Source organism: Argentina silus (genome assembly GCF_951799395.1).
Source record: "Argentina silus genome assembly, chromosome: Y".
Taxonomy (NCBI): Eukaryota; Metazoa; Chordata; class Actinopteri; order Argentiniformes; family Argentinidae; genus Argentina; species Argentina silus.
The window spans coordinates 43090489-43111573 of NC_139654.1; the positions used below are offsets into that span (position 1 = coordinate 43090489).

Genomic DNA, 21085 nt, shown 5'->3' on the forward strand with positions numbered 1-21085 from the left:
CAAAAACCACTAGTTATCATCAAAAAGGATGGTCACAGTTTGCTAAAAAAGAGTACCTAAAAAGCCTGCAGAGGTCTCGTAAAAGGTATTGTGGACAGATAAGATGAATATTATCATGGACTAGAGTGACAAAAGTTTGGAGAAAAAAGGATCTGCCCAAGATTTACAGCATACCACCTCATCTGTGAAACATGGTGCAGGGGGTGTTAGGTGTGGGCATGTATAGTTGCCATTAGAACTTGCTAACTTGTCTTAATTGATGATTGTACCTGCTGACGGCAGCAGCAGAATGTATTCTGAAGTGCACAGAAACATCTTGTCTGCTTGAGTGCAAGCAAATGCCTCCAAATGCATTGGATGGAGCCACACCATACAATAAAACAATGACCCAAAACACTGCCATAGCAACTAGTGGAAAGATCTTGATTGGCCAAGTCAATCTTCAGATTAAAATTCAATTGAACATGCATTACATTTCCCTAATGATAAGAATTTAGGCAAAAAGACCTCAAAACAAACAACAACTAAAGATGGCTGCAGTACAGGCCTAGCAGAGCATCACCAAAGAAGATGCCCAGCGTCTGGTGGGGTTAGTGGGTTGCAGACTTCAGGCAGTTATTGTCCACTAAATACTAGTGGATTGTCCACTAAATACTAGTGGATTGTCCACTAAATACTAAACATGACTGCTTCATTTGGACATTTGATAAGTCTGTCCCGTTACTTTTGGGTACACTGAAATAGGGGGATTATGCATAAAAAGTGGGGTAATTTCTAAATGGTGAAACCAATGTGTATACAAATACCATCAAATAAAAGCTGAGAATCTCTACTTTAACCTTGTAGTAATTGCTTAATTTCAAATCCAAACGTTTGATAAAGTTCTTCATAACCAACATCAGGGAGATGTGACCAGAGAGGTGGTGAGTGGATCCTGGCTATAAGGGCACACTCTTGCCAACACACATTCTGGTGTGACATGTGCGATGTCTTATTGATCTATGTTGCTTTGGCTGTCTCCATGTGTGGATCATTGTAATCAGGGGTAGGGCTGGCCTTTTAAACACCTGTGCTTTGTTTCATTCAGGGAAAACAAAGAGATTTTTAACATTTCTTTTAAAGAGACAACACACATTTTCTGCCATGCCTCTGTCAATTGATTTGGCTTTAATCAATGGTTTCTTCTTGATGTTGTGTACATGTTTTCATGCCTATGTCACCTTTCAGAGGAAATCAAGGAACCTATCCAGATCTGATGTCGTATTAGATGAGTCAAACCCTGTCAGAACATAGTTTGCTTTTGCTAGATTCTTTTCTTTTCTTTTGTCTAGTATTGGTATACATGGTTGAAATTATGCACTCATATTTAGTATTTGATCGACAATACTTTGTATGCAATAACCGTCTGGGACCCATTGACCCCACCAGGTGCTGGGTATCTTCTCTGGTGATATTCTGCCAGGCCAGCCATCTTCAGTTTTTGAGGTCTTTTTGCCCAAAATCTTACCATCAGAAAATGAAATGAATGTTCAATAGGATTTAAATCCAAACATTGACATGGCCAGTCAAGAACTTTCCACTTTTTCGCCCTGAAAATCTCCCTAGCTCCAATGGCAGTATGTTTTGGGTCATTGTCTTACTGTATGATGAAGCGCCATCCAATGAATTTGGAAGCATTGCTTTTACTCGACCAGACAAGATATTTCTGTACACTTCAGAATACATTCTGCTGCTGCTGTCAGCAGTAACATCATCAATTATGATAAGTTAGCAAGTTCTAGTGGCAGCTATACATGCCCAAACCATAGCATCCCCTCCACCATGTTTCACAGATGAGATGGTATGCTGTAAACCTTGGGCAGATCCTTTTTTCTCCAAACTTTCCTCTTGCAATCACTCTGATAATATTCATCTTATCTGTTCACAAGACTTTTTTCCACACCTCTGCAGGCTTTTTAGGTACTTCTTAGCAAACTGTAACCTGACTATCCTTTTTAAGAATAACGAGTGGTTTGCATCTTGCAGTGAAGCCTCAGCCATTTGCAATGGCTGAGCTCATCAGTGCTTGATTTTGGCAAGTCTAAGGTTTTGACTATGTTTCAGATTTTTCAGCTTTCACCATTTGTCAATTCCTTTGCTATTGTAATGTATCTCACACCTTGTCCTTTGTTGGGAATGATATTTAAGGAGAGGGACAGCGAGATATTCTTTGAGTTTTGGGTTAGGCCCATCACGGGCATCATTCTCCCGCGTTGTCCTTGACGCACGTTAACGTATGGTTAAAACTTACAGACGTATGTTGTTTTAAATTGTGTTAAATTGGTTATTTTGTTGATACTCTATTCTCATTCTTCCTATGGGCATTAATGTGATGTTGTGCGCTCGATAAAGGTTCTGTTAATCAGGGCTGGCTCTAGCCATTTTGGTGCCCAAGCATTTTTCCTTCTTTTGCATTATCAAATGTCTAAATTAAGCACTCATGTTTAGTATTTGGTCCCCAATCCTTTGTATGCAAAAGTGCAAAAGTCTGTGACCCACTGTGACCCCGCTGGGTATCTTCTCTGGTAATGCTCTGCCAGACCTATGTTGCAGTGACTGTTGTTGTTTTTTTAGGATGTTTTGCCCTAAGTCTCCTCTTGAGCAAATGAAATGCATGTTCTATAGGATTTAAATCTGGAGACTGACTTGGCCAGTCAACAACTTTCCACTTTTTGGCTCTGAAAAATTCCCTAGTTCCTATGGCAGTATGTTTTGGGTCATTGTCCTGCTGTATGATGAAATGCCGTCCAATGAGTTTGGAGCCATTTACTTGTACTTGGACTGACAAGATGTAAATAAATGATTCTCAATTATGGTGAGCATTCTTTGGTTATCCACTGGAAGTCTTCCTTGGCCTACTAAGTAATTTGCAATTTCTGAGCTCACCAGTGCTTTCTTTCCTTTTAATGAAGTGAAATGAAGTTCCAAACTGTTGATTTTGGTAGGTTTAAGGTTTTGACTATGTTTATTTTTTTTCTGATATTTCAGCATCATAATGGCTTCCCTGACTTTCAATAACATCTCTTTGGTCCTCATGTTGACAAGACATCAATAGCAGACTGCACAAATTATGTGACGGAACACACCTGACGAACACACTTGTCAAGCCAATTGTCCTATCACTTTTGTGTAGCCTGAAATAGGGGGATTATGCATAAAAGTGTTGTAATTTCTGAATGATAAACCAATATGTACATCAAATAAAAAATAAAAATCTCTACGTTTTTATTTCAAATCCAAACAGAAGAAAAAATGCTTCACTGTCCCATTACTTACGCACGGTACTGTATAACCTTCTGTGGAAAGGGTTCTACATGGCACCCAAAAGGTTTCTTCAAAGGGACAGTGGAAGAAGAATCCTTTTTGGTTCTAGGTAGCACTTTTTCAAAGAGTGCAGGATCTGTGATGGGTCTGTCTGTCTCTATCTACGGTATATTTGCTTGAATGCCACAGCCTATTTAAGTATTGTTGCTGACCATGTGCATCCCTTCATGGCCACAATTTACCCACCTTCTAATGGCTACTTCCAGCATGATAATGCACCATGTCACAAAGCAAAAGTCGTCTTAAACTGGTTTCATGAACATGACAATGAGTTCAGTGTTCTTCAGTGGCCTTCCTTGTCACCGGATCTGAATCCAATAGAACACCTTTGGGATGTGGCAGAACGGGAGATTCACATCTTGAAAGTGCACCTGAAAAATGTGCAGGAATTGCGTGATGCAATCATGTCATCATGGACCAGAATCTCAAAGGAATCAATGTCACGAAGAATTGAGGCTGTTTTGAGAGCAAAGGGAGGCTCTACCCAGGATTAGTATAGTGTTCCTAATAAAGTGTTGGGTGAGTGTATATCTAACTATCTTTGTTTTTGCTGGTCTGTAGGATCTATGATGGCCGTCAGCCCGTCCTGTGTATCATGGACACAGCCATGATCAAAACCATCCTCATCAAGGAATGCTACTCCCTTTTCACTAACAGGAGGGTAATGCTAAATTGAAGTTGTTGTATGGGGAAAAAAACATAAGGGTTTATTAAATAGATAATATCATTGTTATTATAGCATTATTAATATTCGGTTAATTTTGCAGTATATAATCATTGTTATTTTTCTAGAATTTCTATCTCAACGGGCCTCTGTATGACGCCGTGTTTATCGCTGAGGATGATACATGGAGACGGATCCGCAGTGTCCTGTCTCCCTCCTTCACCAGTGGGCGGATCAAAGAGGTACAGTCCCATCTCTCCTCTCCTTCTTTTATTCATTCCAACAACACAAATAAATGAATGACTAACAACTCTGACGTGTGTGTGTGTGTGTGTTTATGTGATTTGTACTATGTGTATAGTGTGTATTCATTGTTGTTTGTTGTTGTGTGAAGCAGCAACTTTAATTGTCCAAGACAAATTTCCATCCGGGACAATAAAGTATATTTAATCTTATCTTAGATAAGTTCAGTGGTCAGATGACAGAGTATAGAATAATAGTTCATCTTTGGAGTCACTTATTCCTTGACTATATACATAATGTATCCTGTATGAATGTATATTCTCAGGCTATATAAACATTAAAATAATTCCTGTTTCAAACATGATATTAACCCATGTTTTGCACATATTAATCCATGTATCAATCATCATATTTTTCCATGTATCCTTCCCAACTCAGATGTTCGGGATCATGAAGCAGCACTCTGGTAATTTGGTCAGCAATCTGAAGAAGACGGCCGATAACGAAGAGCCCATTGAACTAAAAGAGTGAGGATTTCTCTCCGAGAAGATAAGGTGAATTTGTAATTTCAGTGAACTCCCCCTTTAATTTTGTGGTTGTGGTTCTGGTGGTCAAAGACTGTGTGGTTGTGTTCCAGGTTCATTGGACCATACAGTATGGATGTGGTCGTCAGCACTTCATTCAGTGTCGACATCGACTCCCTCCACAACCCCTCTGACCCCTTTGTGACCAACATCAAGAAAATGCTCAAGTTTGACATCTTCAGCCCACTGTTCCTCACAGTCGGTACAACTGCCCCCATATAGCTTTCAGTCTAAATCATTTTGTGCTCAATAAATGAAGCTATCGATTTCATTGATTAGACTGACATACACTGTGGAAACACTCTATGAGACCACCAGTAGCTCTCTGTCCTTCCTGGCCTACAATCTGGCAACCAGCCCTCACATCATGACCAAGCTGCAGGAGGAGATAGACACTGTGTTTCCCAACAAGGTAACCCCTCTGCAGACTCCTATATAGTACTATTCATGTGGAACAGGAAATATGATAGTGACAGTATTTTAGAGGGTACTGATGAGTGTGTAACCCCTGTGCACTGCAGACTCCTACAGTATCTATTACTATTGCTTTGGAACAGATGGTTAGATAGGTGACAGTATTTTGCAGTATGCTAATGTGTCTGTAGCATCCCTGTGCAGACTTCTGCCCAGTGCTATTCATTTGAAACAGGAAGTAGATAGGTGTTGTTGGAATCTTCAGAATAGTTAAAAGGCCAGTACCTGAGGACCTGAGGGATCTACAGGGTATATACCTTAAAAGCATGTCTGACATGCAGTGGTGTGCGTGACCATAGAGTGATTTCTAAACTAATACAATTATCTTAAAATAAATTATAAAACTAACAGGTTATCAGTGCAGAGACTTGTATGATATGTGCTCTCCATCTGACTCGTGCTGCTGCATTCTGTAACATTTGCCAAGAGCTTTCTTTGGTCGACCAGACAGGAGAGTGTTACAGTAATCAAGGCTGCTAGTAATACAAGCATGCATTCGTCTCTCAGTGTCAGCCTGGGAGAGGAAAGGTTGCACCTTTACAGCTGTGTTCTGTAAAGGTCCATGTAATATTCAAGCTTTCTAAAAGCTTCCTAACGGTTGTAATGACTATCTTTAATCGGTAGCGATCAGGGAACAAGATCCCTTATAATAAATCCCTTATGAATAAATATTTCATTTACGAACGCTGTTTTGGTTCGGAAAACACGCTTTTTAAAATGCAGTGTCCTACCTGACATTCGGTTTGCATATAAACATGTTGTGAGTGCCAGGGGTGTTCTAGGGGAGTAGACTGACCTTTCTCTGGTGGCTGCCTCTCCCAATTGTGTGCGCATGCAGAAACACAACAGCTAATGTCCAACACTGCAAGTTCATTTCGGGGGGATATATTATTATTAGGGAGGATGTTGTTGTTTGGACAACTTCAGACAGAATTTCTCCACGATGGCAGATTTCCGGCAAACTTACTTACTCTTCTTTAAGTGATACAAATATGTTTTAGTCACATTCTTGATATGGGTTTCAAAATTAAGATCTGAGTCAATGGTTGTTATGTTCATAGTTAAAGTTGATGGGACTACTTTTATGTTATGCGCATGTACCTTTGAGGTAGTACTGAGCGGCGCATTGATACAGTAAGCTAGAGCAGTTGACCTTCGGCAGAGTAACCAATGTAATGTAACATGCTCATAGAAAAATCCAGTAAAGACTTTTGTTAACTTTACTCCGGTGTTCATTTGATGTATGTTGTGAAAGTGCAATACACAACAATGGTAACACCTTGTTTTTTTGCCTGGTGCTTAGTGTTACTGTGTGTGTGCAGACAGTTTGACCAGGACAAGGACAAAGAGCATTTTGGCATCAGCATTAATTAATTAATTCTAAGGTCATTAAGAACCTAGTTAATAACTTAACAACATAGTGCTATCTCAGTGCTATGATTGGCACAAAAGCCAGATTGGAACATGTCAAAGGTACAGTTGGGAAGAAGGAGATTATTTAACAGTTTGAACACCTTTTTTTCAAGAATTATTATTTTTTTGCTTAAAAAGGGAAGGTTGGAGATTGGCCTAAAATCGCTAAGGACTGAAGAGTCTAAGTTACTTTTCTTCAGGAGGGGTTTCACCATGGTAGTTTTAGGTGCAGATGAACAGACCCCCACTTTGCTGAGCATTTCTGTAAGACCACTGCAAAAGAGTTCATAGTGCTTCCATGTGGTGGAAGGTGGGGTAACAAGTCATCAAACACATCTTCTCCTCACCTAATATTGGTTCTCTTATCTCAGAAGTATGTTGCAAATTCCTCACATGTAGGTGGAGAGCAGATCACCAGGTGTCTTGTGGGCGGGATTTATAAGGCTGTCAATCGTTGAAAAGAGCACTGTTTGAGTTGTTATGATTCATTATCAATTTTGAGAAATGATCCCGTCTGTCTTGGCGTTTTTTTATTGCCTTATTAAAAGCAGAAAGATGCTCTCGAAGAATATCAAGGTGGACCTGCAGTTTTTGTCCGCTCAGACTTTCTGCAAATTCTTTTAAATTTGGCCACAGCCTTTTTCAGTTTGACTGGTGCTACAGAGTCGATAGTTGCCCTTAGTTTGGTGTTGAAGCTGGTTACTAAATCATTATCACAAGAGGAAGCTGTTGATGGTGTACTATTCATATTCATATTCATCATGAAATTCTCATCTGCTCAGCGACATGGCTAGATAAATAATAGAGCGAAAATATATTTTTTCCCCACTTCTAATAGACTGACATGCATTCATGTTTAGCCAGGTTTCAGATAAAAACATTACAGTGCAGCTTTCGCTCTGAGATAAGATCAATAAAGGTTTTGCCAGATAGGGACCTAATATTCAAAAGCACCATGGTAATGTTCTCTGGGCTGTTCGGTGCTGCCCGGCCACAGTTAATGGAATGGATACCAAGTTATTCACATTTGAACCACCTGACAGTTTTCTTGTAGTCTGTCGACTGTGATAGGAAATAATAGACTATAGCACATTCAGTATTCCAAGCAGTCAATCCACTAAAAGCAGCCCAGTTTAGTGGCATTTTGACTTCTGATTGATCCTTGTGTACATCTATCATTTACATTGTTCAGTGGAATCTAAATGTATTTTCTTCTAACTATCAAGATAACATTATTTAGCGATTTTTTTGTTTATTCATGTACAACAAAAAAGCAAGTCTCTATTACACACGTACATTGAAAGTAATGGCGTTCTGTATGCGGGTGTCATGAAATTAGGCTATGCAGATTAGAATAAGTACAGTACTGTGTTCATTTCCCAAAAAAAGAACACAAAAAACTAACAGCTCTTCAGATTTGCGACGAAAAAGAGTTAGTTCTGGGCTACGGCTACGTGAACGACCAATCACTAGTGCTCATGTGAGTGTAATATCCCTGTTCAGGCTCCTATCCAGTACGAGGCTCTGATGCAGATGGACTATCTAGACAGCGTGATCAACGAGTCTCTCAGGTTGTACCCCATCGACTTGAAAGAGTCGCCAAGAAATCTGTTGAGATCAGCGGCATCACCATCCCCAAGGGTATGGTTGTCATGTTACCCATCTGGACCTTGCACCGTGACCCCGATGTGTGGGAAGACCCAGAGGAGTTCAAACCAGAGAGGTAATGGGCCACATCTTAACCACAACCACAATATCAATCACAACAGCAACGATAAGAGCAGTGTTCCACAAACAACCATAAAACAAACCTAAATGCGACGACCAAACACAAACAGGTTTCTTCAACCATGTATAACCATCATATTACTGTGATTTAATTGATATGTTCTTTAACCCCTCCTCCTCTGAACTCTCCGAGTGTAGGTTCAGTAAGGAGAACAAGGAGAGCATCGACCCATACACCGACATGCCGTTCGGGTTGGGCCCACGGAACTGTATCAGGATGCGATTCGCTCTGGTATTGTTGAAACTGGCGATGGTGGAGATTCTACAGAGGTTCAACTTCACCGTCTGCAAAGAGACAGAAGTGAGACAAAATAATGATACAATGATTGTAAATATAATTTTGTACCTATGACTTTGTTGCGTTTCTATATGTAGCAGAGGTGATTTTGGAATCACACTCGCGTGATGTGGTAGCCCTGCCTGAGACATGTAAACTGAAGTGTCGCCCTCAGACCTTGAGGATGTCCTCTTGGCTTAATAGTAGCGTTTGTGTCTTCCACATGGGAGACCCGGGTTTGAACCCCCATACTACAATTCTGTACTTGCGTACTGCATGAGTATGTACTCCCCATTTAATTTCCCAGATTGCATTTTTCAGTACTAGGCGCCAATCATCCTCAGTATAGGCTACCTACTAAATGATGGAAGTGTGAGATTTAAAAAAAAGCTATTTGTATTTCTGCAAAACTCCCTCGAGACTTCATAGGGCCATTTTAATGTATGTCGACCCAAGAGAGGTTGTCCAGGAGTTTGAGTTTATTTGAATTTATAGTGCAATGCTACCCGAACGTAACAGTGACACTGTGTTAGGTAACATTCATAGTGTAACGCTGACATCTGTTTTACTCGTTCCTTCATACTTTAACTGTGTGTCAACTCTCACCAGATCCCCATTGAGATGGACCTACAGAACACTCTGATGCCCATACGGCCCATCAAACTCAAGCTGCTGTCCCGCTGCCAGGAGTCCAACGACAACCAGCTCAAAGCAGACAGCCAGTGATGAGGACCTGCCCTGCTGCAGGTCTCTCAGTTATTATGTTACACATAGATCTAGGATCAGCCCCAACACTGGCTACTTTCAAAAATGGGCTTAAAAAAAAAAAAGGGCTTCGCTTTGTTGCCAAAACCAGTTAAATACTAGCTGACAAACAAATTGTTGCTTCTGTTACTTCGTTTTCCCATGCAACATTGCAAATGGAAATACTTGTAGGTACAATGAATTACGTTTTTCAACTTACCTTGCATGCTCTGCAGCACGTATGGGCTGAAAATAATCATGAGACATTGTCCAATCTGTCAAAAGATTAAATTGAGCACTTTTCCTGCTGTTGAAGCCATTATGACGCGCCCGTTCTGACTTAGATACATGATGCGACAATTTATTTGTGTGTTTATTTGGCCAGCTAGCATTACTTGTTTCAATACAATTAGTGTATTTTAATTGCAACACCATTGTTTGGTGGTATTAACAGCTAACTATGTTAATAATGACACCCCAAACACATGAAACCCCCCACTTCCATACCCCAGTAGACGGGTAGCCACTGTGGAACGTCAGTGATTAACCTTAATGTAATCTTGAACGGCACCAGCCTCCACTGAAACCAAGGAAGAAGTCACAAGCACACAATTACTAATTACTAACTAACAAGCACACAATTACTAATATTTTAGACTAAAGGTCACTGCAACTCAATAAACACCAAAAGGGCTGCTACTTCAATGGGGTAAAAAACACTAATGGACAACTGCAACAAGGGCGTATTGTAGTTTTTGCAACAGAGCATATAATGAAGAATGAGATAATGGTGGGATGTGCAGGCTCTGTATATACTTATACTTACTGAGGTTTATGGCTTTCAGGGAAAGACCCAACAGACAGTGACTGAAACACTTCTCTTCAGAGAACAGAGCTAATAGAAATTCTAGTCCTTGGGTACTGAGGTTATCCCATTCGATCACTACTCTTCGGCAGACTCATTCGTGGGCTGCTAAGAGACACTGGTACTGCACAATGCCAAGTATGTCAGATGATTCTACTGTAAACATCCAGTAGTGAGTGTGCTGGAAACAAATTTGAAAAAATATGGAAAACCATATGAAATTAAACAATATGAAGAGGATTATAAATGAGTAATGTGGTTCATAAGTGTTGAAATGTTTAAAAATATTTGGCAATGGCATCCTGATACTCCAAAATGTAAAGGGTGGATGGAAAAGAGCAGACAATGGCATCTCTGTCACTTGCAGAGAGCACATTCACCATGACAGAATCGGGTAATCAGTAAAACAAACAAAATAAAACATGACTTGTTAAGTTTTTAACATTTTAATAAACAAAGAACACTCATTCAACCCACATTAAAATACTGTAAAGTGAAAATTATAAACCTGACATTTGACTTGCATGCTCAAGTGAGGACTTTGTGTATCACACTAAAAACTGAGGGGTCCATGTAATCTGGATTTGACCATACGGTATGGCTACAGCTGGGATTGGTTATTGCCAGGCCCTACAGGTGCCTGCCCTGCAGCCTCCCACTCTACCTGCCCCTGGTGCCAGGATTCCCACCAGACAAACTTCTGCAGATGAAACGCTGCCTGACACTTCTGCTGATGCATAATTCAATAAGGAACTAATTACCCTGGCAGCCATTTCAAAGAAATTTCCTCCCTGTCCCATCATTTCTGCAGCTCGGCCTACTTTGTCAACAGAGAATTTCCTGCTGCTGGGGCCAATATGACACGAATTGACAGCAACCTGTACACTGCACCTGGCCGTGGAATTAGAATAATGTGCAATGTAAAGAATGCATGCATGATAGACGTAAACCAAAAGAAAAAAAAAAAATGCTTAGGATCACCGTGTGATATCAATCAGGATTATGGGCCAAAGATCTCTAATGAACTTTGTGTGCTCCCATGGCTTTAACAGACCTAGAGGTATCTACAATATAGAGCCAGTGTCAGAGCAGACTTCTATCCATTGGGGTCACTATCTTCATCACCAGCCAACTCTTTTGGATCAGCATCACTCCACCTCCCAGCTATTTTTAAGGCTCAATACAAACACAGCTTTTTGTTGGACGTTTTTTCGGTGGAATTATGAAATGCTCACATCAACCATATTAACTACTCAATTGTAACTCACAATTTATTGTGGTTCCAAATATTGGGAAATTACTACTGTATAAAGATCAGACAACTTTAAATAGTTGGATTATGGATCACTACTTTTTGTTATATACAGAGGTCTCATCAGTAATAGTCCTCTATTCTAATCCACCTGTCTGTTCACTGATGCTCTAGCTAGTCTGCCGGTGACCGTGCCACTTGGGATCGTCCATGTGCAAAGTATGCAGATGTTTAATGTGTGGTTAAGGATTCAAATTATGCCTTTGAGGCAACTGCAATGAAATTATTTGAACTTGATAGATAATGTAATTCAGAGTTCATACTGTGTGCTGTATTTCACCATAATTGCTTCGATTGCTCTTCCATTCATAAGTACCCATTGGGAGCTGAACTAGGCACTAGTAACTTATCAGTGAATAATGCAAGTCTACTGTTGACTTAAATGGAGGATTGATGTGAAATGATTGATGCAATAGGTTATGATTTGGCCCTCATTCATGAACTGATCTTAGCTATAATGGGGCTGCAGACAATCTCATTGCCCTCCTAGACTCAGGTCAAGTAGTAAACCACAGTACACTACTGAGGAGAATGGGTTATTATGATGGGTCAGTGTAATTCGCAATTATGATAGTGCTTTTCATGCTTTCGAAGGGGAGAGAAAGTTAGGTCAGAGAGAATGTCATGATGGGTGTGTGATAACAGCAATAGTCTACTAATGCTCTCTGTATTCTCAGAGAACAGATGGGGAGGGTCGTGCTTGTGCTTGACTGCCGAGGTTAATTGTTTATTTGCACCAGCGGCAATGGTCTGTTTAGATTACCGTTATCAGAGGGATTGAACACTCATTGGCCAAGACCTTTAGGAGCTTGGCTATCTCCAGGCACAGCACATTTCAGTACGTTTGAATGCTTGATGTTATTAGAGGCTCAGCATGACCCGCTGTCCTTAAAGCCACCAGAGGCACTGGCAGTGGTGACACAAACTGGGTGTATGAAGAGAACTTTTATTTTGGGTGAAGGGGATCTGATGGGTGTAACCATGGCACCCAGAGCCTCAGAGTAATGAGAAAATCTGATGAGTGGGACAGTGGGCAATTTGCTTGGCTCCTGCTGGTCAACTGCCCCTAGAGAATGAAAAACATCCATTACAAGAGAATGAAAGGATGGAAAACCCATCAGCTTAGAATTGAAGGACCAACAACCTTCCACAACCTATTACAGGACCAAGTTTCACTTAAATCAATGATCTTTACCTTCTCCTAACACCCATTCTAGCCAACAGCCACAGTTTCTAGACAACACCACCACAGTATTCAAAGGGAGTTTTAATGGCCATGGCATCAGAGAAAGGCTCATAACTCTGCATGACAGTGTCGTATCTTCAAATGAGCACAGAAATCCAATTAATCTTGGTTACATCCACATGCAGCCCTCCCATCTCCACTAACTAAGGCAGGTGACTTTTTCATTCTGTTCTACCCTGCAGTGTGTTCTCATGACAACAGACAATACCACCCATTGCTTTGTTGGATTCAGCCTTGCAGGCTATTTAGCACATGGTCTTCTCCATCTATGTTTTATCATTATGAGTTATTAAACAATGGCATTTGGGTATATTTTTGTCAACTATTCAGTCAAAATATATTGATAATGAGTACTCGGATTAGTTGGATTAGTTCTCAGTTGATGTGAGCTGCATACACATCATACAGTATACAAACCATATTGTAGAAACCTGTTGCTCATATTCATAACAGAGAACTGTGTTATACATGTTAGCATTATAAAACGTAATGACTGACAATGACAGGTCTCATATCATGGATATAGTAAATTAAAGTATCTGTGCACTGAGAACTATGGTTTTATAAGCTTGTATTCCAACAAATCATACTTAAAACATGTTGTTAATTTCATCCCTCTCTTGTATTTGCTGCTATAGCATAAATGTGAGAAATAGTGAAAGTAAAAAATATAACCAAACTTGCATCTCAAAAGAATGGTTTGGAAATGCATTGCGGTTTGGAAATGCATGCTGATGCCACCTCAGCGTTGATTTAATAAAACGTCTCTGATTTTTTCAAGACTAGATTTACTGGGTACGGTATCTTGCTGGCTAGCATGATACATGTAGATGTAGGGTTACTTGTTACAGTAGATACTCTAAATTTGTGTTCACACTACAGGCCTTAACCTCTTAAGCCGGAATGTCCCAATCAATTTGATTATTGATTAATTTATCTCCTTGTCATGTGTAGTATGCTATTCTTAACTATGATCTGAGCATATCCATACAAAATTCAAGGTGTTACCTATCAAATGGCATCTTGCTTTTGCATCGGATCATCATATTGCTAATGTTATAAGCAGTGTAGTTTGTGTCTGGTTTATAGTTGTTTATAGAAACTAGTCAAATAGGGCATGGTTTTGCAAATCCATATTGGAATACTGACTGTTCAAACAATGTTTACAAATTGGATTTGTGTACATTTAGACAGTTTAGTCTTAAGCTGACATGGCTATGCTAGTTGCCATAATAACGACAGGACCCTGCGCAGTGTACCGTTGGTTGGAGGTGATCGTGCTTCCTCTAACTCAGAAGTTGTGGATGACAGCAGTGCCTGTCATGGAAGTTTCCCAGTTATAAGAAGAGCAAATAAATTTGGATTAGACCGTTCAGTTGCATGGCCAGGAATCAGATTTGTGTGGTTTTAAATATTTCTTTGCCTGTCCAGACTGCAGGGAGACAATCAGTTTTGATCGGATATGGGAAAAAATAGGATTTGAGTTATGTAGCTTCAACAACTGTTGAACAACAACTTCAACAGCTAGCTAACTTCAACAGCTTTGAACCAGGCCACGCCCCCGCAATCCTGGCATTAGTGGCCAGAGGAAAAATATGTGTGAACAAAAGCTGCTACTGTATCACTCATATTGCCATTTTATTTAGATACATTTTGGAGGGGAAATAGAAGCATTGCATATATACTTTAAGGATACGCACATATAGTTTAAATGTTGGCTTATGAATGGTTTCAGTGTTCCCTGACCCCTTAATAACAGAGTGTACTGCATAAGAAAGGCCAAGCTGCATGGGAAATCTTTATTTAAATCCATTACAAGGCTCTTGATGAAAATGAAACTGTTGAGATTGATCAGGCATGTACAGTACCATCTAATCAGGAATGTTACTAGATTTGTACAGTATTAAAGAGTGAGTTTTACAGTGCTTTCCAATATAAATTAATGAATGTGAACCATGATATGTAAAATCCAGTGAGAACCCCTGACCAGCAGAACATTGTGAGATGGTTTCTCGACTGTAGTATTAACTGAGTCAAAACTATGTCTGCTGAAATGTCTCACTCACAGCGAAAGGATTTAAACCCAAATTATTTACTCTCTCTCTGGACGGTGGATGGTATTAGGTAACAAAAGGACATTAAGCTATTTATTTGTGGTGCATGTGTCTGCTGAGGGGAGATGCTCTTGTAGTCAGAGTCGACAGACACTGGAAGAAACATATCTTTTGGACATGGGAATAAAATAAAAGGCACTAAGTGAAAATGAGGTCATTTTTCATCAAAATGGTGCACTTGGTTAAATTCATGTAACAGATACAAAGTGTGAACAATCAAAGTAGACTTTTCAAATCAAGTTCTTTACAAAGTGAGCAAAACATTTGTAGAGTTGGAGAGGACTGCCATTTACTGCAGTTTATCACATTTACAGTACTATTCATCTGTGTTTCTAGCTACTATTCGAATAACCTGGTCGAGACCGGACTCTCCCTAGTTTGTTTTTAGATGGAAATTATTCAAATAGGGCATTGTTTTTTAAATCCATATTGGAATACCGACTGTTCAAACAACATTTGTGGTTAGTATAAAGACCCAGTCTATCTAAAAAACTGGAGGCCCCTTACCCTACAATGTTGTAATGCAAAAATCCTGGTAAAATGTATAGCGCACAGAAAAGTTTTACAAAAGTCTTACCAGATATTATTCATCATGATCAGACAGGATTTTTGCATGGAAGATACATTGGAGATATACAACATATGACAATTACTTGAAATAATAGTACATTATGAAACATCAGAGAAACCAGGCCTTGTCTTCATAGTGGATTTCAAAAAGACCTTTGATAAAGTGCAATTAGAATTTATTTATAAATGCCCTATAAAGAATCTCTTATAAAATGAGTTAAAGTTATGTATAGCAACCCCAGGTGTAAATGAATGAATAATGGATATTTCTCAGAGAGTATTGAACTGTCGAGAGGTGTTAAACAAGGTTGTTTGTTGTCACCATATTTGTTTGTTATGGCCATCGAAATACTAGCAACTAAAATCAGATCCAATAATATGATCATAGGGTTAGATATTCAGGGCTTGAACACAAATGTGTCAATGTATGCGGATGATTCAAGCTTTTTCTTGAGTCCACAATCCAGATCACTGCTAGGTCTTATTGAGGACTAGGACAACTTCTCTAGTCTCTCTGGATTAAAACTTAATTATGAAAAATGTTCTATACTGTGTATTGGATTGCTGAAAGATACAATGTAAAAAATTATTCAGTGGTTTACTCAAAGTTTACTCAAAAACACAACCAACATATACTTAATGAAAATTAATGCACGTTTTTTCAATGATTTGTTAATTTAATTTTTCTTTTATGCCCAATAGCTCTCTCTCTCTCTCTCTCACTCTCTCTCTCTCTCTCTCACACACACACACACACACACACAAACAGTGTATTGCACTTATTTGATTTTGGAGAGTCAAGTTAGATTGGTTATTCATACAAATATTAACCATGTATTTGATTTGTTATTTTATTTATTTATAGACTGTTTTCAGGGTAAGGAACCATCAGAACTCATGTTGTACAATGACAAACTTGCCATTTGAATGTCAATTCAGCTGTTGTGAGAAAGTGATGTACAAAAGTGTTATGTTTTTTTTGTAAGCTAATGTGCAAAAATGTTGGTATTGTCTTCAGTACAGTTAGTCTTTTGCATGGGAGAAAATATTGTGTTTTGAGAAACCCCTTGCTTGATTTTGGAGAATGACGCAGGGTGAGGCAAAACACTTTGTTGTTCACAGAATTTCTAAATATGCTGTTGAATACATACAATTCATCCATGCAGATCTAAATGTAATTAATCTTATTGAAACTTATCTTGTTCTTGAATGCTGCTTTTATACATGACAAAATGCATTGCAACATAAAGCATTATCTTTGCAAATATATGTTTATTTGTTTGACAAAAGTTCCTGGTGTCCTGGTAATGAGTATTCTTAATGTGCATATACTGTAGAAATGAGGTGTAGAATCTACTTTTAAAAAATAAGGCAACAAGGTTACAGGCAATATTATTGAGTAGGTGTAATTTCCTATGTTTTTCAAGTTATTTAGAATTTACACAAATTAAGTAAATCCAGGGAAATAAGCATAGCCGTAAAAATGTGTTGGGTTTATTAAGTATTTGTGTTATATCAACTAATATGTATTCAAATTATCAGTGAATCCAACACATTTTTACGGTTATTCTTATTTCCCTGGACTTACTTTATTTGTGTAAATTCAAATAACTGCTGTTTTTACTCAAAAAACATTGGAAATTGCATCTAATATATAATATTATATTACGTGTGTAATTTGTTGTATTTTTTTTAAGTAGATTCAACACCACATTTTTTACAGTGTACAATGTTTTCATTACCATGCAGTTTACTGATAAAATGGGCTGAAGGAGCAGTAGACATGTCACAAGACGAGTGGTTGCTCTACACCCAACCAGGGGGAATTACTTTTCCATTAGATCTCCTCCTCCCAGACAGCAGGTTCTTAAAGATCCTGACAAGTACACAAGCAGACAGAGCAAGTACCATTAATATATCTTTATTATAATTCACAATAACAAATAAGAGAAAAAAGAAACACAACTAAGTGTGTGACACTACAATCGCAAGGGGTAGACAACCTAAACTGGTTCTCTAGCAGATTACTAAGAGAAGCTCATCCTCTATTTAAAAATGGCCCTTTTGCCTTTATGTAGATTAGAACATCTCATTTTTGGTACATTGAAAATTAAATACTGTACAACGTATCACCCTTCTTCTTCAAGCCACACAAAGCTGGTTACAATTTAAATGTTTGGGATTGAGTGAGTGGTGAAGCCTGTTCTCCAGTCTGAGTAAATTAGTTTAATCTTGTTTCTAGTCAGAGTGCTGTTAGTAGTTATTTGTTTTGCTGTGGCTATCCTGACTTAAGCCTGTTCTCCAGTCTGAGTAAATTAGTTTAATCTTGTTTCTAGTCAGAGTGTTGTTAGTAGTTGTTTGTTTTGCTCTGGCTATCCTGGCTTAAGCCTGTTCTCCAGTCTGAGTAAATTAGTTTAATCTTGTTTCTAGTCAGAGTGCTGTTAGTAGTTGTTTGTTTTGCTGTGGCTATCCTGCCTTAAGCCTGTTCTCCAGTCTGAGTAAATTAGTTTAATCTAACCTTTAGCCTCTGCCCTGCGTCACACGCTCTATGACCATATTTACCATTCTTTATCCCTCTTTTGTACCTTTAGTGGTGCTTATATAGGTTCTAAGTGTCTTCGTCACAATAATAAAACATGAGTCAAGAACCTATCAGCATAATTTTAAGATGTCTATACACTCAGTATGGGTGCCACTTTGTATTTCATTCCTGTCCATAAACTTGCGTTTCCAGATGGCATCTGTTATCCATCAGTGTCTCTCCAGCCCACTGCTCTGATCCATCCAACCCCACCCTCCATCTCCTCGTCCCTCCATCCTCTCCCATGGCCTTCTCCCACAACCATCCATCCCTCTTAGCACTGCACTGTCAGCTCAATGTAGGATCACACAGGGCTGTCACTCTAAAGGTCTGATCAAAGCAGGCTCTCCATAGCACTGGTTCCAGATGTTTTGTTTTTTTGGGCTTTTTTTTCAGATGTGCCACGCCAACAGCATACCTTCAGTTGAAGGCAGACCTTTGAGTTGCATGAGAATACCAACCCCCACTCATTCATAATGGATGGCCTCAAAATAATTACCAGCAGCCAGTGCAGGTCTCCTAGGCTCTCAGGAAAGATGCAGCAGGAGCCAAAGGGTAAGGATGAAAAACATAAATGATGGATTCTGTGGGAACAAATACAATGTGCACACCTTATGGGTGATACATAAACCCACAAAAAGTATTTGATCTTGGAAAATACTGCCAATTTGCAATTCTGCTGTTTATCAACTCTATGATAGAGATGATCTTTATAATCTTTTTTTGTGTACAGTACAGTATGTTGTGTATGTCTGTTTTTTTTTATTTTTTTACATTTTATAGACATTTAATGGACAATAAAAACATTATCCTATCATAATGGGTTAAACTTTAATGACTCGGTTCGACATCTCACTATGGGATATGCACCCTTGCGTACCCTATTAGCTGAAAATCTATTCAATCACACGCTTTGCATGGCTGACCCCACCCCAGCCACCTTATCAAGGCTCATGCAAAGTGACTCATCTTCAGAGAACTGGGGTTACATACCGTAAACCAAAGTTTGGCTTCAGTGGCCAAAAAAAGTGACCATGAAGAAAACATGTTCTTATATGCTTCAAATGTTCAATAATATTACTCTGAAGTGCAAGTATGAATATCATTCTGTGATAGAGATTAAACCTTTCATTTTTGCTTTCCTAAGAAGCACAGTATACCTGAGTGGGAGAACCCAGTTATTGGCCCACAGTGAACATATGGAGTCTAGGAAATTATTTGTGCAAATCACACCCTATAAAAAGAAAAACTAATAAAGCGGGTTTAGTGAAGCAAGCTCCATTTTACAGTACATTACACCTTCAGACAGTGACAGAGAGAGAGGAGGAGATGGGGTAGATAGGCAATAGTGTTGTATATGGATGTACACACCTGCCTCATTTCCATCATTTATCGTGTTCCAGGCTGCTATACTCCCGCTCCAAAATCTCTAGGAGGTGTTTAGATAGTGCCTCCATTCCTGACCTTATTTCCCTCCTCCTTTTCCAGACTGGTCTACTCAAATTGTGTACCTACATTAGGTCAGAGTTTAAAAGATTAATGCTTGTGTGACAATGTCGCCGAGGTACCACGACGGCAGTAGGGGGGTCAGCTAGACTATTTATATGTTTTATTTCAGGTAATTCACCTCAGCAAAACAACATTTTTGCAAACAGCATTGTTGAGCAATTCTAATGGATATGCTTACAATGTGTTATAGACCCCTTTCAGTGTTTACAATTATTGCCGCCTGATGAATTACATGAAGAGTAGCTTATGAGTTGTTGTTCCGATTTGGAAAATGACAAGTTATTGTCTGTTCTGAGAAAATCTAAATTATTTCCTTTGATAAACCTTAATTTAGAACAAATCGTGTCTTCATGGACACATCATAAAATTATGTCAGAAATGGAATGTATGTGGCAGTGTGTCTGCAAAATCACATATTAATTCACTCATTGTAATATAATGTTAAAGTTCTAAATAGTAAAGTTCTTCATGTAACAAATGATATTAGTTCATAAAATGTTGACAAACATTGATTTTACTGTAGCCAAAATGTTGCATATTTTAGAGAACTGTTATCAATTCCAAATTACATCACAAAAATAATAAATGGTTGTGTACATTTATCCATTTCTAAGTTAGCATACCCAACTTGGAAGTGTGGGCTTTAGGAGTAGCCTAACCAGTGTGATATCTAGACTACCAGAGCGCAAGTTGCGAGCTATATTTAAAGGAGTGAGCTAAGACAGGGAGACTTGTAAATACTTATACTATGACAACTGCATCGTAACAACGGACATCTCGGCTGTGATAAGTGGTGCAATCAGGATGATGAGGCTTCAGTCATTTCTGCAGACAGAACAAACAATTTTTTCAGATGTCGGTCATGAGCAGTGCATTACAATATAGTGGGGGAAGGTGTGGAGTGGGGGAAGGTGAGCGAATTGATGTCACAGTCATCTTCTGCTGTCCTATATAGGTTCTTATCATTAAGTGTCACAATAGGTTCTGCCAAATCCATGCACACTTTATTGGAAAGTTGACTATAGACGATCTACAATGACATTACCATATCTAATCAATGACAAATGAGGCTAAATCAACTGGACATTTATGCAGTCGATCTGTCGTACAATTAATAGTCGTCATACGTTTTTTAAGATGTATACAGATCTTGTGTTCTTGTGATGGTGTATGTGAAATTATGTGGAAGTGGAAGTGTATGTGCGTCATCTAGGCTATTGGTTAAATTGTTTGACTGCTGTTGGATTCTATGCTTTTCACTTGCACTAACCACTATGTTATTCTCTCGTCAAAAGTCACCAGAATTGCTTGTTTAACAGGTGATTGCAACATTGTCGC

At 39.0% G+C, this 21085-nt stretch overlaps 2 pseudogenes across 2 annotated transcripts in view; both read left to right on the top strand.

The window, feature by feature from the left end:
• Positions 1–9532, top strand: part of LOC310824139 (cytochrome P450 3A27-like) — a 164257-nt pseudogene extending 154725 nt beyond the window's left edge. Inside the window, exon 8 of the transcript in view lies at positions 9416–9532. The product of the transcript in view is annotated as a cytochrome P450 3A27-like (transcript). The remainder of the gene's footprint in view (positions 1–9415) is intronic.
• A 9182-nt stretch (positions 9533–18714) lies between these two features.
• Positions 18715–21085, top strand: part of LOC310824140 (cytochrome P450 3A27-like) — a 105654-nt pseudogene continuing 103283 nt past the window's right edge. The window contains exon 1 of the transcript in view: positions 18715–18793. The product of the transcript in view is annotated as a cytochrome P450 3A27-like (transcript). The remainder of the gene's footprint in view (positions 18794–21085) is intronic.